A 26812-nucleotide genomic window follows, 5' to 3' on the forward strand; every position below is an offset into this window, starting at 1 on the left:
ATATGCCAACTAGGTGTTGCCTTCTTAAAATATACCATTTGACTCCCATTGCAAATTCTGGAAATGTTGCTAAGACTAGACACCAATGCTTTCAGAGATTTCTGATGCAATCTGTTACAAACATTACTTAATAAGAGAAAAAAGTATTTGGCCACCACTTGGCAAGGGAAGAACATAAATATTTATCTACTGTGAAGTATTTGAAAAATGATAATTTCCTTTGAAAAAAATATTTTAGTTGTCAAAGATAAATTATTACACATAGAATCAGATCCTTTATGCTATTTGTTTGTCTTATTTAGATGTAATAATTTATAATAACAAACTTAACAATGAAAAGCATATTCAAAATAAGAAAATGTTCTACAAAAATCATACATATCTGTATTTTGTATTTTGGTATGTCTCTCAAACAAATATCATACCCTGTACACAGGTTTCAACAGATTGTTCTCCTAAGATCATATCAAGGATATGTATATAACTTTCAGAATGTTAATTTTAATCACTGCATAATGTTCTTTTTTATATTTATCAAAACTTGTTTAATTTATCTTGACTCTATACATCTGTTTGCAAAGATTTTCTCCTATTGTACATAATAACATGATAATCACAATTATAAGAGGTTTTGGCCCTTACTTGCTGATAATCACCTGCCTCAATGAGCACGCTCCCTGCCACTGCCTTACAGATATGGTTTGATTATTCACAATCTCTCACCAAATGAGACCTGCGTCCAGGGTACTAGCTTCTCCTGTCAATTGGGCTTATGCTAAAGATGTGAAATTTGGTATAGAAGCCTGAGCCTTAATGCTTCAAGTTATACGACTTTAAGCCTATGTTGTAGCTGTTACAATGGAGCCAAAGAGAAGAATAGTGATTATTGAACAGAGTTGGGGAAGTCCTAAAGTAACAAAATACGGAGTGATTGTTGCACACTCAATGAACTTAGAAGATAAATATGAAAATATTGGAGCTAAACCTGTTCAAGAGGTTTCCAATAACAGAAATGAAGAGGTTGGGGATTGCACCACCACTGCTACTGTACTGGCATGCCCTATTGTCAGGGAAAGAGAAAATTAGCAGAAGTGCTAATCCAGTGGAAATCAGGAGACATATTATGTTAGCTATTGATTCTGTAGTTGCTGAACTTAAGAATCAGTCTAAACCAGTAGCAACTCCTGAAGAAACTGCTCAAGATGCTACGATTTCTGCAAACAGAGAGAAAGAAATTGGCAACCTATTTCTTATGCAATGAATAAAGCTGGAAGAAAGGGTGTCATCACAGTAAATAATGGAAAAACACTGAAAGATGAACTAGAAATTATGGCAGGCATGAAGTTTGATCAAGGCTATATTTCTCCATACTTTATGAATACATCAAAAGTGTATTATATTGTGAATAATAGTATGTGAATTTCAGTATGTGTATGTTCTACTGAGTGAAAAGGAAATTTCCAGTGTCCAGTCCATTATACCTGGTCTTTAAATCGCCAGTGCTCACTATAAGCCCTTGGTTGTAACTGCTGAAAATATTGTTTTGAATAGTATAAAAGTTGGTCTTTAGGCTGTAACAGCCAAAGCTCCAGGTTTAGGTGACAATTGAAGGAACAAGCGTAAAGATACGACTACTGCTATTGGTGGCAAAGTGTTTGAACAAGAAGGGTTGACCCCAAATCTTGAAGTTGTTCAGCCTCATGACTTAGAAGAAATTGGAGAGGTCATTGTGACAAAAGATGATGGTACGCTCTTAAAAGGAAATGATGACAAGGCTCAAATTCAAAAGTGTATTCAAGATACTCCTCCAGTTAGATGTCACAACTAGTGAATACAAAAAGGAAAAACTGGGCCAGATGCAGTAGCTCACACCTGCAATCCCAGCACTTTAGGAGGCCAAGGTGGGCGGATCATGAGAGCAGGAGATCGAGACCATCCTGGCCAACATGGTGAAACCCCATCTCTACTAAAAATAAAAAAATTAGCTGGGTGTGGTGGTGTGTACCTGTACTCCCAGCTACTCAGGAGGCTGAGGCAGGAGAATCGCTTGAACTAGGGAGTCAGAGGTTGCTGTGAGCCAAAAGTGAGCCACTGTACTCCAGCCTGGTGGCAGAGTGAGGCTCTATCAAAAAACAAAACAAAACAAAACAAACAGAAAAAAAAAAAAGAAAAACTGAATGAAATTGATACCTGGCAAAACAGTCAGATGAAGTAACTGTGCTGAACCTTGGTGGGATGAGTGATGTCAAAGTCAATGAAAAGAAGTTACAGATACCCTTAATGCTACAATAGCTAGTTTTGAAGAAGGTATTGTTCTGGGAAGGGATTGTTGCATTGCTTTGGTGCATTCCAGCCTTGGATTCATTAATAAAGATAAAAAGTTGGCATATGTATTATTAACAGACCACTCAAAATTTCTGCAATGACTATGGCTAAGAATGCAGATGCTGAAGAATCTTTGAAAGTTGAGAAAATTATGCAATGATCCTCAGAGGTCGGTTATGACATTAGGCTTTGAGACTTTGTGAATATGGTGGGAAAAGGAATCACTGGAGAACCACTTTAGTGGATGCTGCTGAAATGGCTTTGGCTACAGCAGACGGTGTAGTGACAGAAATACCTAAATAAGAGAAGGACCCTGATATGGGGGCAATGGGAGAAATGGGAGGTGGTATGTTCTAACTTCCAGAATAGCACTTCACCATTATGCATAAACTGTGATAGAAAGCTCAAGGCAGTGTTTCTAACCAATAACTTCAGAGAATTCAGTTAAAGAAAATGATAGGAGAAAAGGCTGGTTGATGTTTAAGAAATCACTGTAATCACCAGTGACCATTTTCGTTGACAATATATAATGGTCTATTGCTGTCATTGTCTGTAAGATAATTTATTTTGAATTTTTGAATAAAAAATATATTTGTACATTCCCAATATTTGTTGCAAGAGCCATTTACCAAAGTATTGCTTTCAACTTAAATAACTGAGGCATTTTTATTAGTATTCTGTTAAAGTCAGGATTTAGTGCTTGCCATCATCAGATTGGAAGTTAAGAAGCAGCCTTTCTGCAGACAGTAAGAACAATGGTGTTTAAATTAGAGAAATATATGATTAGGTGACAACCTTTGTGTAAAAAAAATTTGTTTACAGTTTATAAAAATGAAGTTTTGCAGCCACCTTTAGATTAGATCCTTTAGATAATTTATTGAAAGCACAATGCCTGAAAAAAGGTTTATAGCAAATATTTCCAAATTACTCTTCAAAGAAGAGAACAGCAGACAAGAAAATCTTAGAAACAGTAGAGTTGGGAGGCTGAGGTGGGGGATCACCTGAGGTCAGGAGTTTGAGATGAGCCTGGCCAACATGGTAAAACCCTATCTCTACTATAAATACAAGAATCAACCAGACACAGTGGCACATACCTGTAACCCCAGCTACTTGGGAGGATGAGGCAGGAGAATCACTTCAACCTGGGAGGCAGAGGTTTCAGTGAGCCGAGATCGTACCACTGCACTCCAGCCTGGGCGACAGAGTGAGATTCTGTCTCAAAAAAAAAAAAAAAAAAAAAGAAGGAAAGAAAAGAAGAAGAAAAAAGAAACAGTAGAGTTTTTTTTTTCAAAACTTAATTTTAATAGAAGAAAAAGTGAGACACATTTACTTTTAGTATATTTTCTAAATACAAAATAGTCATTATTGATTAATTTATTTAGTTCTTTTTATTGGATGATATTTTGAGTTTCCCAGAAAATGAAATCTGAGGCAGGGACCTTCAGTGCTATTAGTGCACTAATCATATAGTCCTAGAAAATACAGGGAAGGGGCCAAAGCACTAAGGCCCAGCACTAAGTGATTAATTATTAAAGTCACAGGTATGTACCATATTAGCTATACATAGTACATCTCAGGAACACCATCATGGAGAAGAAAGAGAATAGGATTTATCAACTGGCTTTTATCTTCTATTGGTAAAAGACATATGTATTAGGCTGTTTTCATGCTGCTGATATGGGCATACCTGAGACTGGGAAGAAAAAGAGGTTTAATTGGACTTAGAGTTCCACATGGTTGGGGAGGCCTTAAATTCATGGCAGGAGGTAAAAGGCACTTCTTACATGGCGGTAGCAAGAGAAAATGAGTAAGATGCAAAAGCAAAAACCCCTTATAAAACCATCAGATCTCATAAGACATATTTACTACCATGAGAACAGGATGGGGAAACCATCCCCATGATTCAAATTATCTCCCACCGGGTCTCTCCCACAACAAGTGGGAATTATGGGAGTAAAATTCAAGATGAGATTTGGGTGTGGACACAGCCAAATCATATCATTCCAGCCATGGCCCCACCAAATCTCATGTCCTCACATTTCAAAACCAATCATGCCTTCCCAACAGTCCCCCAAAGTCTTAAATTATTTCAGCATTAACCCAAAAGTCCACAGTTCAAAGTCTCATCTGAGACAAGGCAAGTCTCTTCTGCCTATGAGCCTGTAAAATCAAAAGCAAGAGAGTTATTCCTAGAAACAATGGGGGTGCAGGTATTGGATAAATACAGCCATTCCAAATGGGAGAAATTCACCAAAATAAATGGGTTATGGGGTCCATGAAGGTCCAAAATCCAGTGGGGCAGTCAAATTTTAAAATTACAAAATGATTTCCTTTGACTCCAGGTCTCACATCCAGGTCAAGCTAATGCAAGAGGTGGGTTCCCATATTCTTAGGCAGCTCTACCCTTGTGGCTTTGCAAGCTACAGCCTCCCTGCCAGATGCTTTCATGGGCTGGCATTGAGTGTCTGCGACTTTTCCAGGTACACGGTGCAAGCTGTCCGTGGATCTACCATTTTGACGTCTGGAGGATGGTGGCCCTCTTCTCACAGCTCCACTAGGCAGTCCCCCATTAGGGACTCTGTGTGGGGTCTTTGACCCCCACATTTCTCTTCTGCACTGCCCTAGCAGAGGTTCTCCATGAGTGCCCCCCACCCACCTGCAGCAAACTGCTTCCTGGCCATCCAGGTGTTTCCATACATCTTCTGAAATCTAGGCAGAGGTTCCCAAACCCCAGTTCTTGACATCTGTGCACTCACAGGCTCAACGTCACTTGGAAGCAGCCAAGGCTTGGGGTTTGCAGCCTATGAAGCCACAGCCCAAGCTCTACATTGACCCCTTTCAGCTACAGTTGGAGCAGCTGGGACACAGGGAACCAAGTGTCTTGGCTCCACACAGCACAGGGTCCCTGGGTCTGACGCACAAAATAATTTTCTCCTAGGCCTCTGAGCTTGTGATGGGAGGGGCTGCCATGAAAACCTCTGACATGCCCTGGAGACATTTTCCCCTTTGTCTTGGGATTAACAATTAAGCTCCTCATTACTTACGCAAATTTCTGCAGCCAACTGAATTTCTCCTCAGAAAATGGATTTTTCTTTTTCTATCACATTGTCAAGCTGCAAATTTTCCAAACTTTTATGCTCTGCTTTCCTTGTAAAACTGAATGTTTTTAATAGCACCCAGTTCACCTCTTGAATGCTTTGATGCTTAGGAATGTCTTCTATCAGATATCCTAAATCATCTCTCTCAAGTTCAAAGTTCCACAAATCTCTAGGACAGGAGCAAAATGCTTCCAGTCTCTTTGCTGAAACACAGCAAGAGTCACCTTTGCTCCAGTTCCCAAAAATTTCCACATCTCCATCAGCGACCATCTCAGCCTGGAGTTTATTGTCCATATTGCTATCAGGCTTTTGGTCAAAGCCATTCAGCAAGTTCCCAGGAAGTTCCAAACTTTCTCATATTTTTCTGTCTTCTTCTGAACCCTCCCAACTGTTCCAGCTTCTGTCTGTTACCCAGTTCCAAAGTCACTTCCAAATTTTTGGGTATATTTTCAGCAACATCCCACTCCCGGTACCACTTTACTCTATTAGTCCATTTTCTCACTGCTGTTAAAGACATACCAGAGACTGGGAAGTAAAAGAGATTTAATTAGACTTACAGTTCCACATGACTGAAGAGGCCTCAGAATCATGGTGGACAATGAAAGGCACTTTTTACATGGCAGAATCAAATGAAAATGAGGAAGATGCAAAAGTGGAAACCCTGATTAAACCATCAGATCTCGTGAAATTTTTTCACTACCATGAGAACAGTATGGGGGAACCACTCCCATGATTCAAATTATCCCCTACCGAGTCCTTTGCACAACACATGGGCATTATGGGAGTACAATTCAAGATGAGATTTTGGTGGGGACACAGCCAAACCACATCAGCATAACTGTTTGCCGTTAATGCCCTCACCCTACCAAGTATCATATGAGTAGATATCTAGAGGTTCCCATAATGGCATCAAGAGTGAATTTCAGGAAATGAGGCAAAGAGATGTTGTACCAACACGAGGTCAGGCACAATCTGGTTGCATCTGTGTCCACAGAGAGGTGACCCCGCAAAAATATATACAAAATGCTATATTTAATGTGTCTGATCCAGTATACTGGCTGTGCCATCAGAACCAAACCCATTTTCTCCAATATATTAGGCTCTCATGTTGCAATATAGGGATTACATATCTATCAGAATAAGAGGTCCTGACCTTTTCCTTTTTTTTTAAACAAAAGTGGAAGAAAAAAATCAATAAAAAACATTTTCTTTTAAGTGGTAGCCATATGCAATAACTAAAAGCCTTCAGGCAAGCTACATTCCCCATTATTGCAACTGATCACAGATTGTAGTAATATCCATTATCTTTTTCCTCCTCTGCTACAATTTCTAGATTACCCTCTGTAATGGTTAATATTGAGTGTCAACTTGATGGGATTGAAGGATGCAAAGTATTGTTCCTGGGTGTGTCTGTGAGGGTGTTGCCAAAGGATAATAACAGTTGAGTCAGTTGACTGGGAAAGGCAGACCCACCCTCAATCTGGATGGGCACAATCTAATCAGCGGCAGCAAGGTCAGAACAAAGCAGGCAGAAGAATGTGGGCAGACTAGACTGGCTTAGTTCTCCAGCTGACATCTTTCCCACGTGCTAGATGCTTCCTGCCCTCGAATATTGGACTCCAAGTTTTTCAGCTTTTCGACGTTTGGACCTTTGACCACAGACCAAAGACTGAACTGTCTGCTTCCCTACTTTTGATGCTTTGGAACTCCTGCTGGCTCCCTTGCTCCTCAGCTTGCTGACGTCCTACTGTGGGATTTCTCCTTGTGATCGTGTGAGTCAATATTCCTTAATAAACTCCTTTATATATACATCTATCCTATTAGTTCTGTCCCTCTAGAAAACTCTGACTATATACCCTCAGACTTAGTGAGCAATTAGTTTGGTCTGAGCTGCTTCCTGTTACGGATATTAAGACTTTAATCCCACAAGAGACAAAATTCTTCGTTACCATGATCTTAAATGGGCATATTTTGAACCTTTCTCAAAATGTCCAAGGGACACATGGAATGTAAGCTTCTTTGGCTTGTCACCCATTCCAGGTTTGAGTCTCACATTTTTTTTTTCCAGAATACCTTGACTTTGATAAAGGAGATCTGTGAAGACTTCACAAGGTCTGCCACTTTTATATTTTGAACTTTGGCCTGATTTTCAGAACAAACTTTTCTGTGGTTACAGAAGACCATAATCTGCTTCAAAGTTACCTTTGAGACCTTATGTCCTCCTCAGTATGCATTTAGTTGAATGTTGGTGTTCTGATCCTAACATTTTAATTTTTAAAAATGTTCCAGTCAGTGAAACAAAGTCAGCTTGTCATCTTTACTTATTTTTCCCATACAGGTCAAGTGCGGAGGAACTGAGCATCACAATGGCTTACTTTCCTATTTACACCATCCTCATTAAGCACAAGTTAAAACCACAGTAGCTGTATTACATTGAATGCCAGACTTTACCACCACACAAGTACCTCCTTCACACATTAATTACTAAAAAGTTTAGCTCAGCTTCTTAGTAATTCATGTGCGAACTCTGATCCTTAGGATCTACTTTCTAGGGCCATTTGTGGTTCCAACTCTCTTCACATAGGTTATCTACAAAGCAGAGTGTGAAGTAGAGGACTTATGTGCTTTTCTTTTACTTACTAAGATGTATAAATCCAAGGAGGAGTGAGGACGAATGATACAATGTTGAGCTGTTTAATATCTTGCTGTATCCCAAAGAACCTGCTGAAAATGCGTTTTGGAACTCTCAACTGAAATACATTCTAGAACAAGAAACATAGGGTACTGACGTATAGCAAGGCATGTCAGGTGGTGACTAGGTAAAGTAGACTGGAGCCCAAGTAGAGTGGCTTACTACAGAAACATTTGGATTATGAGAGGGAGATGGGGAAAGGAGATCAGAAATGGTACAAAACAGGTGTCCCATAAAGTGGTTTTTAAGTTACAGAGTTCTACATTACAGAACCAAAAACTGAGTTGGATTAGATGATAATGAATATTACCAGTATTTTATTAAAATAAATTTAAACCTCATCCTAAGGCATTCTCCATGTGGGATGGTTGGAGTGAAACAGTTCTATAAATGCATTATTAAAAAACTTTCTTATTCAAAATACCTGTGAAGAAAGATGGCTACATGGAAGATTTTATTAAAAAGTATAACTTCTATACACATTAGAATAAGTTGCACCAAAGAAAGACAGCAGGCAAAATGTGAACAAAAGAAGGACATTATACATAAAAAAATCTTGTACAATAGTAAAAAGTTTATAAGAGTAGACTGTATTATAAAATAGTGTTACGTTAAAAAATTCAATAATCCAGCCAGACTACTAATTTAAATTTTTCTTTTGTAAATGAATAACATTAAACAAAAGAGTGAAACTCCTCCACATTTATAGTACTAAAAAGCAAAATTAGATATTACACATTGTGGGACTAATTGTGTTTCGATTTAATCAGTGTTAAATAATGAACATTAATAAGGAGATAAAATATCACTTTTTGAATTGTACTCTTATGGCCATGCTTTAACTCTATACTATCCCCCTACTTTGACTGTATGTTTGCCAAAATTATTAGATTATTTGCATAACATTAATATTCTACTTCCAAAAATAAATACAATAGAAAAATTTAAGCAAATAGGTAAGTCAAAATAAAAATGTTTCTACAAATGTCCATGTACAGACAAGCCTGGCAGAAAAGAAAGCTTAAAGAGGAGAAAATTCCCATCTCCGGGACCACGCTGGATGGTTCTGTGTAAACCACGCACGATTGACTAGGATTCATTTGCTCATGAAATCAAATAATCTGTTTATCCTATTTTTGGAGCAACATACTATATGGTTAAATGTTAATCATATAATTATGATTTATATGATACTGCTCTCTTAAAAATTCTGTTACAGCATAATTTATATCTTTGAAATTAAAATTTCAAAAACCATTTGTTAGTCAGAAGATCTCTCCAAATCTCATTTCATACTTTAGCACATGGCAATACTACACATGTCAAACAAAAGAGTTATATCTCTATCTCTAGTACAATCATAACCAAAACCTGCCTCATACTTATTTATAGGAGAGTCGAGTAGGGACATTCTAAATCCTTCACTGTACTTTAAACACAACCATCATTGGGATTTGAAGACATAATTTGATGTAAGTTTTTACCAATTAAATGTAAATTCCTGTGGAGGGATCATCATATTATTTTTTCTCTTTTATTAATCATTAAAAATAAAGGTCCCTTACTATAAAATCTTTCTAAATAAAGGTTTTCACCATCCTTTGCCACAAGATGTGGCAAGTGATTCCAGCTGATAACTCACATATATCTCATCTAGAATGTTGGATGTAAATTATCACCATTAATGATGTAAGTGACATATTAACACAAAGAACACAAACAAATTAAAATTAGAAGACACATTTCATAGAGAGAAAGCATCATTGAGGCTGTTAGCTAAGTCCCATGGGAGAGAGTGAAGGAAGATGACACATTTCATAGAGAGAAAGCACGCTTGAGGCTGTTAGCTAAGTCCCATGGGAGAGAGTGAAGGAAGGAAAAAATGTAGAAAAACAGTTAAGTGAGAAGAAAAAGTAGTTGTAACAGAGCCAAGGGAAAAGAACAACCAAAGCAGATAGGACAGAAGCATCTGGATTCTCTCCCCTGAGTATCTTAACCACGTATTAAAATATAAATGTTTGAGCTAATGGTAACAATTATTATTTGACTCCAATCATTTCAGGCTCTGTTTCTCGCCTCTTTCCCTCAAAGTATTAACTCTGTTAGGTTGTCTCAACCTCCACTATTATACAACTCACTCATTTATACATTTAAAGCCTCTGGACTATTTTTCTTCCATTTAAGTTTCTCTCTCAATATAGGCATAGAAACAGCTTACCTTTGTGCCTAATTTGGAACAGTTTCACACGTGGCTTCTCTTCCAGGTCCCTGAATGTGGGGGTCTTAAAAACTTGTTTATATTAGTGAGGTTAGCATGAGTGGCTTCCTGGACAATCCTCACCTCCCTGTCACTCCATTGTTTGAATGATCCTGCCCACAGTCCAGACGTGTTGCGAGAAAGATCGACATCCATCAGGGATTGTTATCTATCCCCATGCTGTGCATTTTGAGAAGAAAAGATTCCGTTCTCTCACTCTGATCCAGATCTAAATAGATAATAGGTAGAAGCTTTAAGGCTTAGGGCGCCTGAAAATCAGACATAGACTTTTTATGTGGCAAGGACTGAAACTCATGGGAAAAGAAGGTAGCTGTGAAAAAGAGAAGACAAAATACATCCATGAAAATGTCTGGAATTCCCATGATGCTGTGCACTGTAAGACACCGACCTTGTGAGTATTATGAAAAGGCCCCCTTGTCACAGGCATCAGTATTGTTTGGATGGGTGTATGCAGAAGGGTCTGAGTCAGGTGTTATGCACAGATGGCTGTAGGAAGTAAGCCTGTGAATGGCGGAGGCAGGGGAAAGGGTTTCACAATGCTAAAAGCAGAGGGGGGCTCATAGAAACAATTCTCATGTTATTTTGATAGGGACATGAAAGCTTCCCATTGTAAACTGTAATGGGATTCCACTGCAATCATATGCTATTGCTGCCCAGAATATCTTGAATTAAAAATGTTACTTAGGCTTTAATTTATATCCCATATATTATCATAGCATTATTATTTATGTCAGATATTTGAAATTGAATGTCTGTGTTCAATTTAACCTTACTGGCTATTGAATAATTAAATTGATGAGGAATTTCTTAAAATCACCAGGAAGATTTTATAAGTTGATTGTTATTATTGTTATAATATTTTTAAACTACTCCCATTAACACATATTTTAGCCAATATAGTGAAATCTCAAAACAACAGACCTAAATATATCTAGTGTTCATTAAAAGTCTCAAACGTGTGGAAAACATTATGGCAAGGAAAAAGTTATTAGTAGAATAGCACTCTTTTCCTTTTCAGACCTTATCAAATGGTATTACTCAATTTTTATTAATTGAAATAATTATCTGTATCTTAATTTTAAGTAATGTTGTATCCTTTTATGCCTAAAGCCTATGTATTGAATAGCATACATTTCTACAACCTCCCTGAGATATAATTTGATTCAAATTCTGTGCATCAATTTTTGTCATAATAATGATGCCTGAACCTATGCTCATCCAACTGATTAACAGCATAGAGGATGAGTGTGATGATACTGGCACCTTGACTGGATTGTTTACCAGAAGGATATACAACACTGAATGAAGGGCAGAAGTTCTCCAACAAATAGAGTGATATTAGACATGTAAGGATGTGCCTGGAGAAAACAGTTAGGCAATCAAGAATGGTGGTGGTGCTTAGTCAAGTGCTCTCACTTCCGGTCTCCAAGCCAATAACCTACATACCAAGAATTCACCAAGAATGTAGCTTGTCCCCACCACCATTAAGGAATGAAATAGTAGAGAAACATAAAGAGTAAAAGATACATTACACATTCAAAGTAGAAACATTTCACAGAGACAAAGCCCCGCTGCTTCCGATAAGCACAATAAAGTCCTATTCATGTTAGAACTCTTCTCTTAAATAATGGGGAAGAACTCAGAAAGAAGGTAGACATAGAGCAGGTAGAAACAGCGGGAAAAGGCATGACCCTCAGCACAGCTCGAATAGAACTAATTGTTCCAAAGAAGCTAAGATTAAGCACTCTATGATCATATGAATATAAATGAGTATATAGGTACATATTTTATGGTAGAATAACAGTTCAACTCTAACTGTAGAGAGAATAATTTAAGTAGGACAATAAAAGAGTTCCGTTTCCCGAGCTATTTAAAGTAGCATCCGAGTCATCAGGCAGCAAGGCGCTTTGTACTTCCTAAAGGACAGAGCATGTACTTGATAAAGGATCGTTGATTCATGAAGCAGTTAGCAAAGGTAATCTTCTGACTTCAGAAAGAGAAAGACCACAGATTGTCTATCAAATAGAATAAATAGATGGGGCCACCCACTCAGTAATTCATTTGCCCCAGTTAATTCAATGACTTTTTTTTGTTCTCTCTGATAGATGGATGAAAACATATAGTCAAGGCCAAAATACTTTTTTTTTTTCAATATCAAAAGCATACTGCACATAAAAGTGGATAATGCACATTAAATGACATATTTCTGTGGCTTTTAGTTTCAAGACTACTTTCTTGAGCTCTATTTGACCTCACATCTCCTAGTCACAGCATTGCTATGACTAGCAAATGGTCCTTTTTTATTGCTGTAATCATTGAGGCTATACCATATGCTTTCTAACGGATGAACATGAAAATAGTAAAACTAATTATTTAAATTAGTTTCAGGGATACTGTTCGTGGCATAGAATAGACTTCATGAATCTTTTGCAGCTATTTCAACTCACAATGTGCCAGCTTCTGTAGATTTAACTCTCAACCTATCCTATATTTTCTTGACCTTGACCACTTATTAACATTTTATGATTCTGGAACAGTACTTACTCCATAATGACCATACTCTTTTATGATCTATTATAATAATAGATTACACAATTATTTTAAAGGATAATATATTAAAATCCTCTGAATTTTTAAAAAGCCTTTGAGCAAAATGTGAATAGGTCTAACAAGGTAAAAGAAATGACCTAGTTCTGTTTGCTTAAACTGCGGTTTGTCTCCTCAGAAAGGGTACCTGGCTCAGCAAAATCCATCAGCAATACGAAAAGACTCTCCTCCTCAGCCCACAAGTGGCTAAGCTCTATCTACAGGGTGATAACAGGGATCTATGTCTCTGTTTATAGGAAGAAACTGTTATAGAAAAGGGGTCCCTATCCAGACCCCAGGAGACAGTTCTTGAATCTTCGCAAGAAAGATTTCCAGGCAATTCCATAAAGTGAAAGCAAGTTTATTAAGAAAGTAAAGAAATAAATGAGTGGCCACTCCACAGAGCAGTACGGAAGGTTGCTGGTTGCCCATTTTTATGGTTATTTCTTGATTACATGCTAAACAAGGTGTAGATTATTCATGAGTTTTCTGGCAAAGGGGGTGGTAATTCCAGGAACTGAGGGTTCCTACACTTTTTAGACTGCATAGGGTAACTTCCTGGTGTTGACATGGTATCTGTAAACTGTCAGGGCTCTGGTGGGAGTATCTTTTAGCATGCGAATGCCTTGTAACTAGCATATAATGCGCAGTGAGGATGACTAGAGGTCACTCTTGTTGCCACTTTGGGTTTTGTAGATTTGGGCCGACTTCTTTACTGCAACCTGTTTTAACAGCAAGCCCTTTATGCCCTGTGTCTTGTGCCAACCTCCTATCTCATCCTGTGAGTCAGAATGCCTAACTCACTGGGGATGCAGCCCAGCAGGTCTCAGCTTTATGTGACCCAGCCCCTACTCAAGATGGAGTCTCTCTGGTTCAAATGCCTCTGACAAAACCATTCCCTCTTATTTCTAGCCTAGTAATTCAGATGTTAATGTTACATAAACATTAAATTTTCTTTTGTTTTCAATGTAAAATTCTTTTGATACTTCATGATACGTAGTCAATTTATATTCCACCACTAATACTGATTTTTAGCAATTCCTATCAAATGAACATAAATCTTACAAGCAAGATATGATTCTTTTTTTTTTTTTTTCTGCTTTCATGGCTTGGTTTTCAGTGAGTAAAATGAAGTAGATCTGAGAGTGTCTCTGGATAAAATGGAGCAATAAAGCTGTTAATCATGTTTGTGGCAAACAGAAATGCAAAGCCTCTAAAATGAGTGGAAGTCTTACATCTGAATGAGCATAAAGATGAAGTAGATAGAGGTGCATAAAATATTCCAGGGGCTTTTTACTATTATCTTCATTAGAGTTCCAGGTTAATGCATGCTTTATTGCCCAGAAATTCATTTCATTTGCATTTTAACTGGGTTTTAGTCAAGTTAATCCTTTTTCTTCCCTTGCTAAGAAACTATTTTGCTACTACAGCAAAATGCTGAAAGGAGAGACAGAAATTGAAAGTCTACTTCTACTAAAATGTAAATTTGTCATAGTTTACTAAAGACAAGAGATCACTATACCAAGTTCACTAGATCGTATTATTTTTGACACCAAAAATTGTCTTGTGTATTAAAGAGTAAGCTCTATTAGATGACAAGGAATTTGATTCATTTGTGCTAAAGATTTAATATCAAGGAAGATTCACTAAAAATCAACATCTCATTTTTACAAGAGTGAAAGTGATAAAGCAAACACATATTTAGAAATATCTAATTAATTTTCACAACAAATTCTAACATCTAATACCATGCATCATTTAAACACTGTCAATAAAGGAGCAATTTAAGTTGTATTTTGAAAATGCATTCGGTTCAGTAGTATATTGGCCTAATAAAAAGACAAAATATTTTTTTAATTGAAAAAAGTAGGTTCATGGCCTAAATCTTAATAATTTTAAGTTCACATGGAAATAAAATAGTTTTGTTTATGAGATAGCTTGTTAAAAAACAAACTGCTGATAGCTCCTTAGTAAAGTGGCCCGTTCAGGTAAACAGACATCTTAGAACATCCCAAAGGAAAAAATGAGAATAAAAACAGGCCGATAACATGGGGACAATAGACAATAGGAAGCTTTCTTTGTTATTTATTCTGAAATACTTAAAGTATATATTTGTAAGATAAAAGATAATATTTAAGCATACTCATACTGTGTTTATTACGATCTCGAAACTTTCTTTTAATATTATTTTAAAATCTGTGCTATTTCTTAAGTAGATATAAAAAAATTGTTTCTCCCTCACTAAAACTTGAGAGATAAGCTGTTCTTACCTTAAACCATCATTTCAAGTTTAGGATGGCTTTCTGTGATGTTTGTGGACAGCAGATGGTCTGCTGGAAGTGTGTTGTTTTTAATTACTATCTTCTTTTAAAAGGCATGTGAGCTGTCAATTATTTCAACTGTTTACCAATAAAAGTATTGCGGGTGTGGTGGCTCACTCCTGTAATCCCGACACCTTGGGAGGCCTAGTCGGGTGGATCGCTTGAGGCCAGGAGTTCAAGACCAGCCTGGTCAACATGGTAAAACCCCATCTGTACCTAAAAATACAAAAATAGATGGGGCATACTGTCATATGCCTGTAGTCCCAGCTACTCAGGAGTCTGAGGCAGGAGGATCACTTGAACCCAGGAAGTGGAGGTCGCAGTGAGCTGAGATTGTGCCACTGCACTCCAGCCTGGCTGATGGAGTGACACTCTATCTCAAAAAGAAAAAATAAAGATAATAATAATAAAAGTACATTGTTTAAAACCTATAGTTTCCCTAAGGAAACTGAGGAAAAAATGATTTGAAATGATTAATAGAAGCTAAGCAGAAAGCTGTTTTCACCTTTCTTCACTCCTGATGATTAATATTAGTTATAAAGTCCAAGATTTTAAATGGAAACAGAACAATCCACTGAGACTTTGATGATCTTTATGACACAATTGACTTTCAATACATTCCTGGTCATAAGATTAAACAGAGCTCTTACTCTCAAGTCTAACTCTGTTTCTACTGAAGTTGACGGAAACATCTATTTACTTGAATCAAAGTATCTCCAACTAAATTTATAAAAAGTGATGCTCCATAAGTTAGTCATGGAATTTATAAAGACATTCCTCTCCTTGTACATTATCAAGCTAATTATTACAACATTTTGAGTGAAAAAATAAAATAAAATTCTGATAAAAAAAGACGTATATTATTCTTACTTTAAGTTGATTGCATTTTAAAGTGTTTTTATCTGTATATCTACCAGATTAACACTTTACATGAATTTTTTTCTTTCTTTTTTTTTTTTTTTTGGACAGGCTCTTACTGTGTTGCCCAGGCCAGAGTGCTGTGACATGATCTTGGCTCACTGCAGTCTCAACCACCTAGGCTCAGGTGATTCTCCCACCTCAGCCTACCAGCCAGCTGGGACTACAGACATGCACAAAAACCACATGATTATCTCTATAGATGCAGAAAAGCCCTCCAAAAAAATTCAACATCCCTTCATGTTAAAAACTCTCAGAAACTAGGTATTGATGGAACTCATCTCAAATAGTAAGAGCTATTTATGACAAACACACAGCCAATATCATATTTAATGGGCAAAAGCTGGAAGCATTCCCTTTGAAAACTGGTACAAGACAAACACGCCCTCTGTCACCACTCCTATTCCACATAGTATTGGAAGTTCTGGCCAGGGCAATCAGGCAAGAGAAAGAAATTAGGGGTATTCAAATAGGAAGAGAGAAAGTAAGTTGTCTCTGCTTGCAGATGACATAATTTCATATTTGGAAAACCACATCATCTCAGCCCAAAAACTTCTTGAACTGATAAGCAACTTCAGCAAAGTCTCGGGATACAAAATCAATGTGCAAAACTCACGAGCATTCTGTATACCAACAATAGGCAAGCAGAGAGCCAAATCATGAATGAACTCCCATTCACAATCACTACAAGATAATAAAATACCTAGAAATACAGCTAACAAGGAATGTGAAGGGCCTCTTCAAGGAGAATTACAAACCACTTATCAAGGAAATCAGAGAGGGTACAAACAAATGGAAAAAAGCAATCCATCCTCATGGATAGGAAGAATCAATATAATGAAAATGGCCATACTGCCCAAAGTCATTTATAGATTCAATGTTATTCCCATCAAACTACCATTGACATTCTTCACAGAATTAGAACAAACTATTTTAAATTTCATATGGAATCAAAGAAGATCCCATATAGCCAAGACAATCCTAAGCAAAAAGAGCAAAGCTGGAGGCATCACACTATGCAAATTCAAAGCTACAGTAACCAAAACAGCATGGTACTGGTACTAAAACAGGCATATAGACCAATGAAGCAGAACAGAGACCTCAGAAATAACACCACACATCTACAACCATTGGATCTTCAACAAACCTGACAAAAACAAGCAATGGGGTAAGGATCTTCTATTCATTAAATGGTTCTGGGAAAACTGGATAGACATATGCAGAAAACTGAAACTGGATCCCTTACTTACACCTTATACAAAAATTAACTCAAGACGGATTAAAGACTTAAATGTAAATCCCAAAACCATAAAAACCCTAGAAGAAAACCTAGGCAATACCATTCAGGATATAGGCATGGGCAAAGACTTCATGACAAATGCCAAAAACAATTACAACCAAAGCCAAAATTGATAAATGAGATCTAATTAAACTAAAGTGTTTCTGCACAGCAAAAGAAACTATCATCAGAGTGAACAGGCAGCCTACGAAATGGGAGAACATTTTTGCAATCCACCCTTCTGACAAAGGTCTAATATCCAGAATTTACAAGGAACTTAAACATATTTACAAGAAAAAACAAACAACCCCATCAAAAAGTGGGCAAAGGATATGAACAAATACTTCTTAAAAGAAGACATTTACATGCCCAACAAACATATGAAAAAAGCTCAACATTACTGATCATCAGAGAAACGCAAATCAAAACCACAGTGAGATACCATATCATGCCAGTCTGAATGACGATTATCAAAAAGCTAGGAAATAATAGATGCTGGTGAGGCTGTGGAGAAATAGGAATGCTTTTACACTGTTGGTGGGAATGTAAATTAGTTCAACCATTGTAGAAGACAGTATGGCAAATTCCTCGAAGATCTAGAACCAGAAATACCATTTGACCCAACAATCCCATTACTGGTTATATACCCAAAGGAATATAAATTGTTCTACTATAAATATACATGCATAGGTATGTTTACGGAAGCACTATTTACAATAGCAAAGACAAGGAATCAACCCAATGCCCATCAATGATAGACTGAATAAAAAAAAATGTGGTACATTTAAATCATGGAATACTATGCAGCCATAAAAAGGAATGAGATCATGTCCTTTGCAGGGACATGGATGAAGCTGGAAATCATGGAATACTATGCAGCCATAAAAAGAAATGAGATCATGTCCTTTGCAGGGACATGGATGAAGCTGGAAGTCATCATCCTCAGCAAACTAACAGAGGAACAGAAAACCAAACACTGCATGTTCTCAGTCATAAGTGGGAGTTGGACAACGAGAACACATGGACACAGGGAGGGGAACAACACACACCAGGGCTTGTTGGGGGGTGGGAGGTGAGGGGAGAGAAGGCAGAGGATGGGTCAATAGGTGCAGTAAACCACCAGGGCACACATATGCCTATGTAACAAACCTGCACGTTCTACACATGTATCCCGTTTTTTGGGTTTTTTTAAGAAGAAATAAAGAAAAAAAATCAGGCAAAATATAATTCAAATTAAGTTTTAAAAAACATTATTACAAAAATGAATCATTATTACAATATCAGAAAGAACAATTAAATAATCTTCTAAAATTAAAGCATCGATATCAGTTTCTCAAGGAGAAGTCCTTAAAACCAAATTTGAAATCAATAGAAATATTTCCAACTATTTTGGAAAAGGGTGAGCCTAGTAAGAATTCAGTGAAAATTCAGCTTTAAGGTGAGTTTGTCTTTATAACTGAGAAAAATAACCCATGAATTGCAAAATGGGTCAAATTATTCTATATCTTACTTCTGGATAAAAAAAGTAAAACAAATATCTGGTATGTCAGAGATGCTGCCCACACATTTTAAAACGTGTAATTTTTTAAAAATCTAAATTTCTTTTATATATTTTTTCTCTTTTTATATTAACATTTTCCTAACGAAACATTTGATATAACAATTTATCAGGCTAGACAGTGTGGCTCACTGCTGTAATCTTAGCACTTTGGGAGGCCGAAGCGGGTAGATCACTTGAAGTCAGGAGTTCGAGACCAGCCTGGCCAACGTGGTGAGACCCTATCTCTACTAAAAGCACAAAAATAAGCTGGGAGTGTTGGGCATGTACCTGTAGTCCCAGCTACTCAGGGGGCTGAGGCAGGAGAATCGCTGGAACCTGGTAGGTGGAGGGTGTATTGAGCCGAGATCGCACCACTGCACTGCAGCCTGAGTGACAGAGTGAGACTGAGACTGGTTTTAAAAATAAGTAAGTAAATAAATAAATAAATAATCTTTGTGATTTAGAAGCATTTTAATATTAACTTTATAGCCAAATACACACAAAATGGAAGAAATTAAAATGACTGCCTGAATTTTCTCTGGTGAAAAAAAAAAAACTCTTCAACAAAAATATAAATAAATCTTCCAACAAAATCAAGAAAAATAAAGTTGGCATGGGTGGAGCAAGATGGCTGAATGGAGGGGCCTGACATTCCTACCCCCATATAAAGGATCTAAACAACAATTAAACCAACACATTTGAACTGGAATGTTTGAGAGAGAGTGATGGAGTACAGTGTCGGAATGATAAAATGCGTAGAGAAAGGAGAACTTTAGGGGGAGTCTGAAGAATAAAAGGAAACGGCCTGCCTCTGCCACATCTTCTTCCCAGCCAGATTCAACTCAGGGAAAGAAGGTACTTTCCCCAGGAGAGAAAAGGTAGGCAGGAGGCTCCCAGCGGCCCCGGCAACATTGCAAACACTTGTAGTCTTTGCTAATGGAGAATCCTGTAGCCCCACAGGTACTGAGCTTAGTTTTGGGAGCTGCCTTGTACCCACACCACTGCACTGCACTAGACGAGAAGCCCACAGTGTGCCCTGCTCCTCACTCCATGACCCAAGCTGAATCTGTATGGTGTCATCTTGACACTGGAGTCACAGCTAAAGTGCATCCTGCTTCAGGAGCCAGTAGCCACTACATCTTTCCATTCCTGAGTCCATGCTACCATGATGCCACATTCACACATCATAGTGCACTCACTGAGCTGCCACAGCTTCCTATACCTAGAGAACAAGCTGTCTAGGAGGTGCTATGCCTTCCATATCCTATAAACTGCAGACCCTAGCCTCTTGGATCATAGGTCCAGCAACCTGACACTGGAGTCCCCGTGGACCCCGCCCCCAAGAACAAGCAGTCCTGCCCAGAGAAGTTGTATCCAGAATGGGTGTGTGCTCACCAGCCAGATATATCGCCCCTAAACCATTACACTTATTTGATCATTACACAATGTATGCACATATGGGAATACAACAACGCACTTTATACATATATACAATTGTTTCAATTAAAATTTTACAAAGGACAAATATGTGCTCTGGATTATTTAAATAAATTTAACATTTATATTATAGTCATAAAAAAAATAAAAACTAACACTTAGAACAAAGATTATTTTTTCCCATAAGAAATCTCATGTAATCTAAATAGCACCTCAAATTCTTGATATGAGATACTATAAAGGTATTCAATATAAGAATAGAAGTTTCTTATTATATGTTCCTTAATGGGATAAAACATATCAATTATCTTTCTATTTTATGTTCAGAGAGAGTGAGGGACCAGTGATGCCGGTCAGGAAATCTGAAACATGGCTAGCAATTTTGCATGGGTATCCTCATTGGCAATATCCTTATTGCCAATAAGACCCATCACAAAGGGCATTCTTTATAAAGGGCAATATTTATGATGGAACATCCAGAACAAATGATAGTGATGACACAATTCACAGTTAACGCCTAAAACTGAGAATTTGCAAGGCTGCTGATTGTTAGCAGCTTTTACAACGCTTTTGTGATGGGGGTGGTGTAAGAATACTATACTGCAGAGTGAAAGGACAGTTGCTTCACACAAGTTCTAAATTTAGTTTGTCACGGCCTCCTTATTATATGCCTAATTCTGCTCCATTCCTATAGAACACATGGTGGGAAATGCAGTATAGAAATATGGGTTCTGAAGAAAATAAACATGAGATGCTTTGACATCTAGATAGTATATAATGCAATCATATATGATTGTATGATTTTTTAATATAAATAAGATAATCTTTAAACTTAGTGTCTAAGAATTCAATGCATATGTAAAATTACCTAAATTCCAGTCATTGAGTAGTACAGTCCCTGGCAGGATTGATTCAACATTTTACTATCATATGAAAAAAAATACGAAATCATGACAGCCAAAAAGAACCCCAATAGTTTAAACAGAATCATTTTCTTATTGCCAATAAGACCTCATTTAGAAAATTATCTCAGTTTCCCATCTATTAGTGTAGCATATACTTCTAGTACTCAATTTCCTGTGCACCTGGGAAGACCACATTTCTCAGCCCTTTTGGACTCTTGGAGTTAGTGGAACATACGTCCAGTATTCACCATTGGCTGGTAAGCAGAAGTGATTTGTGCTATTTGTAGTGCAAGATATTTAATAGAAAAGTGTGAATTATCTATGCTGTCTATTCCTCATTAGTGGTGTCCAAGAATACATATTTGAGTTGGAGAAGAACAAGGTAGAAGCAGCTGAACCATGGAGGCATACATGGAAGGCGCCTGCCTAGAATGTTGCCAAACTCAGAAGTACCCATTTGCTGAATTGAGACACTGATATATCTTTTTGCAATATAACCTAGTCTACTTTGGTTAATCAAATGGATCCATTCCAAAAGATTTATTACAGTCTCACAATTTGTCTTGCACACTCTTGGGCCTCCATTGTGTTGAGATTTAATATACTGCAACAAGTATTAATTTTGTTACTAAAAGGATATTGTGCAGAGCATAACCATCACAAAGGTCATTCTTTAAAGGACAACGTTTATGATGGAACATCCAGAACAGATTACAGTGATGACACAAGGTTGTTTTCAGGTCTGTTGCCAGCCCAGTACTTACTCAGCTATAATGTCTTCCAAAACCTTGAAGAGCATATCCTTCTCCATTCTTGTATCTATTACAATGGTTTCTGATCATTAATCATGAAAAACATCTATGATTGCAGCAGACTAATATGATGATTTTAGTGATCCGAAGTATAAAAATGCCATGGAATGTTCAATACATAAACTGTCTAAAGGATCTGTCTGTTAGAGCTTTTGAATCCATCAGTCTCTTCTCTGTGTTATTTGCTCAGCTCTTGAAATACCATCAGCCATTACTTGTAGCACATCTGCCTTCATAGTCAGGAGCACTTCCATTCGTCGCCCTCATTTTTCAGTCTGTAAGGCACGGGGACTCTGATTTTTAGCCATTAGTATAAAAGCACACAAATCTGACTTGACAGTAACAAGTATGCCTCCAGCAAGGCTATTTTGTCTCTGAAAAATCAATAAGTTTGATATATAATTTAACAGACTAAATTGTGGAAATATTTGGTGGTGAGCGCATTTTCAAATTTCCTGTGTAATATATGCAGAGATTCTGCACAAGCAGAGCTGTCATTGAAGAAATGTGCATCTTTTACAGGAAAATTAAGAAAAAGTTGGACTGAAACATTATTGCTATGTTTTGATTTTTTGAAGAATGAATGCTCCTTTAAAAAAAAGACTCAAGAGAAAGAAAAAGAGAGTTTTAGAAAAAAAAAAAATGTCATCATCATTTGTCCTCAGCTATGGGAAAATAAAACCAAAAGATAATCAGATGAGCCCTGTAACCAGATTTGGGGCCACCTGATGAGTCCTTAACCAGAGTTTTCAAGATAAAACATGAGGCTCATCTCAACTAGTTAAGTGTTCCTTGCCCATTTGGCATGGAAACAATCCTTGCTTTCAAAACAGAAATTTCCATCCTTAGAATAAAAAGCACATTTTTGGCTGGGCGCGGTGGCTCACGCCTGTAACCCCAGCACTTTGGGAGGCCGAGGCGGGCGGATCACGAGGTCAGGAGTTCGAGACCATCCTGGCTCACACGGTGAAACCCCGTCTCTACTAAAAATACAAAAAATTAGCCGGACGTGGTGGCAGTGCCTGTAGTCCCAGCTACTCGGGAGGCTGAGGCAGGAGAATGGCGTCAACCCGGGAGGCGGAGTTTGCAGTGAGCCCAGATGGCGCCACTGCACTCCAGCCTGGGGGACAGAGCGAGACTCCGTCTCTAAATAAATAAATAAATAAATAAATAAATAAATAAATAAAGCACTTTAAGAAAAAAATTCTCCCAATAAGAAGGAGAATAAAGAAATGTCATAACTCTGTGACATTGCTGTATACTTAGCAGCCAGCACTGCTCCCTGAAGATGGGAAGGAAGTCAAAGAAATGCAAATATGGGCTACTAGCATGAACCTATTTGTAGGCAAGTTCTTATCTTGTGATTCAATTGATGATACGAGACAATCAATCATCGCTGGGCAAAGCAAACATGGTGCTCTAAATAGGGTACTGTTGAGATTATTCATGTGTTAGGATGTGGTTCTTCTGTTTAGGATAAACCATCTAACTACTGGGTAGGAGTTTGGGAAACAGTCTGGTTTTAAAAGAATGTTCTGGCAAAGATCAGACAAGGTACCAAAAATGGTTGAACTGAAGTGGATGGTTTTAATTTTCACAGAAAGTGAATGAGTTAGAAAATTAAGCAAAACTTTGATAAGAAGGTAGATATAAAACCTTAATCTAACAACATTGGATATATAGATAGATCTTTGAAATCACGACTTAAATCCAAACATTCCACAATTGTAGACAAAACCCCTAAAGTATTCCTCAGAATAATTCAATATTAATTTTGGGTAGGTGAGTACTGAGTGTGTAATGAAAAGACCTTAATACTTGGAAGCATCAATGAATCAATGAATCAATCCAACAAGGTTTTAAAATAATCTAGGTCATAGAAACTAACGTGTGAAGTAGACATGACTATTTAAGCAAAGCACATCCCAGAACCTTGGGTAACATGACATTTCTAACTGAAATATACTAGAGAAGCTCTAGGTTTTAAAAAATAGCACAATGGAATTCATGTACATTTTCTCAACTTCAAAACTATGCCAGAAAACTAGTGAGAGAAACCCACAGAGCTAGACTTATGCCATGACTCAGCTTCCATTGTATTCATGGCTTGATTATTAATAGTTTTTTTAATATCATGGTTTATTCTAAAATAGATTTTAAGGTGACTTGTTAAAACATATACAAGAAAATGGCTTATCTTAAATCTAGCAGCAGATAACGGTTAGAACATATCAGCCTACAAAATTTTAGGTATACATCTAGGCACATTCAGTAGGTGAATGTTTTGTATCTTAGCTCTAGGCTTTCTGGCAAGCATTTCAAAAATTTTATAATTCATGTAATTCACCATGTTCATAAGATGAAAATAAAACTATTTGCCCTGTGGCATTATACTTTTTAAAACTAAGAGTCAGAAGGAATTTCTCACAAGCGTCTTCAAGCAGACATGAATAATGTAAGAAAAATTGTGCTCAAAAGACTTGATAAGAAATGGGTTGATGAATATTAAATTTGAGGTGTCTTTATTCTGTAGAGAACCATTGTTAATAATAAGAAGTGATAAAATTCAAACAGAATTGATATGGCCTCAAACAAATACAGTGCATTTGATTCTGTCCTGTCCTCTCTTTCTCACCTGAAGATCTGACATTAGTTCTTAGGGATGATTACAAGGTGAAAGACGAAATTTTCCTATTGCTCTTGGTTGAGCCCCAAACAATGGTTCCTCTGATTGAAAATCCTCAGTTTCATTGACAGTTAAAATATATGTAACTTGAAATCTTTAAAGAACAATGACAAATTCTAACCTTTGTTGGCATTGTCTTGTATTACAAAATCATAAAGAGTGTTTGGGAAACTATGCAAGTTGCATGGTTTAAAGCTTCTGCAATGCTTGGAGAATTATTTATAAAAATATATTTAAAAATCTCGTTTTTCAAAGTTAAAAGAATCTTAGGCATATGGGTACATCGCTGTGGCCCACCGTGTGTCCTTTCTAATAGAAATCTGGTTTGCACAAGTCAACACCATAAAATCAATAAACACTAACTAGCCTTTGCCTCCTCTATTTCCCCAGGAATCCATGAGGCCACAACTTTTGCAAAGACTACATCTGACTCTTCTAATGGTGACTGTTTCACAGGATTCTCTCTTAGCATATCTCTCTTAAAATATACAAAAGAAAATTGATTATCTTAAATCTAAAAGCAGAAGATGGGCAAATAAGGGTTAGGAGAGATCAGGCTACAAAATGTTATGTATAGATCTAGGCACATTCAGTAGGTCAATGCTTTGTGTCTTAGCTCTACGTAAGCTAAGTTCTAGATAACCTATCAAAGATACCTTTAACACTAGCTAAGAATCTTCTTAACTATTGATACCCCTAACACTACTTAGGGGTATTGTTGATTCCACAGACTTTTTGTAAAATTGACTTCAACATTTACTGAAGTTTCCCTAGCAATCACTGGAAATTCATTTTTTCTTAGAAAGAAAAACAAAAGGAAACAAGAAGGAAAGAAAGAAAGAGAGAGAGAGAGAGAGAGAGAGAGAGAGAAAGAAAGAAAGAAAGAAAGAAAGAAAGAAAGAAAGAAAGAAAGAAAGAAAGAAAGAAAGAGAGAAAGCGAGAAAGAGAGAGAAAGAGAGAAAGAGAAAGAAAGAAAGAGAAAGAAAGAAAGAAAGAGAAAGAAAGAAAGAGAGAAAAGAAAGAAAGAAAGAAAGGAAGGAAGGAAGGAAGGAAGGAAGGAAGGAAGGAAAAAAGAGTCAATCTCAAAGAGTGACTGCTAAGCATTATGCTCAAGTAGATCATGAAATCCCTTACATCTCACCTGGGTCATCTATCTTCTTTTATATTATTGCAAGAGCTGGAACATTAAAAACTTGCCAAGTTGAGAGGCCTCTATTCAAAAACTGTTCCAGGTTTTTGTGTAATGTGAGGCTAGGGAATAGAATTGACCTGTCTCAATGAACATATAAATCCCAAACTGGGTATTCTAAATGCTAACTGTATCTACTCAAAGTCTGGATGTAAAAACATTACTAACTTCTCAGTAGAAAAGTCATGAAATTATAAGAAAAATACTCTGTTTCACTCCCCACACCAAAGTTGGGTTGGCTCCAAGGTTATGCAATTTGAGTGGCCCATTTTAATTTAAAAAACTATAAAATAAATCATGAAAGTGACTATATATTAGTATAAGAAAATAAATTATAATGTATCATAAACTCACAAATCAACAACCTATGAAATAGAATATTTTTATTAACCCCACAATAATTTTTGATAATATTTGGCTATATATTCTGATCATGTTCTGATATAAAATATTTTATGTGTTTTTAAAAAAGAGAAAAAATATTCAATCTTTCCTCTAGTATAGTTGATATATTCTTATTACTATTACTAATGGTTTAGAAAAGTATTTTTAAAAATCAAGGAATTTTTAATGTCATATAACTTTTAGGAATGTTTTCAAATGTAAGGAAAACTATCAAATATTTTTGATATATGAACTATAAGATTTCAGGTTATTTCAAAATTTTTTCTGCAGTGACTGATCTTAAGTATTAACTCATCAACTATGGTATCTTTAATATCTTTATGGAAATAGCACGTTATTTA

The 26812-nt window shown here is 36.8% G+C and overlaps 1 pseudogene; it reads left to right on the forward strand.

The window, feature by feature from the left end:
• Nucleotides 1-696: 696 nt before the first annotated feature.
• Nucleotides 697-1865, forward strand: LOC105543186 (annotated as a pseudogene).
• The last annotated feature ends 24947 nt before the right edge of the window (nucleotides 1866-26812 follow it).

Source organism: Mandrillus leucophaeus, unplaced genomic scaffold (assembly GCF_000951045.1).
Source record: "Mandrillus leucophaeus isolate KB7577 unplaced genomic scaffold, Mleu.le_1.0 Scaffold278, whole genome shotgun sequence".
Classification (NCBI taxonomy): Eukaryota; Metazoa; Chordata; class Mammalia; order Primates; family Cercopithecidae; genus Mandrillus; species Mandrillus leucophaeus.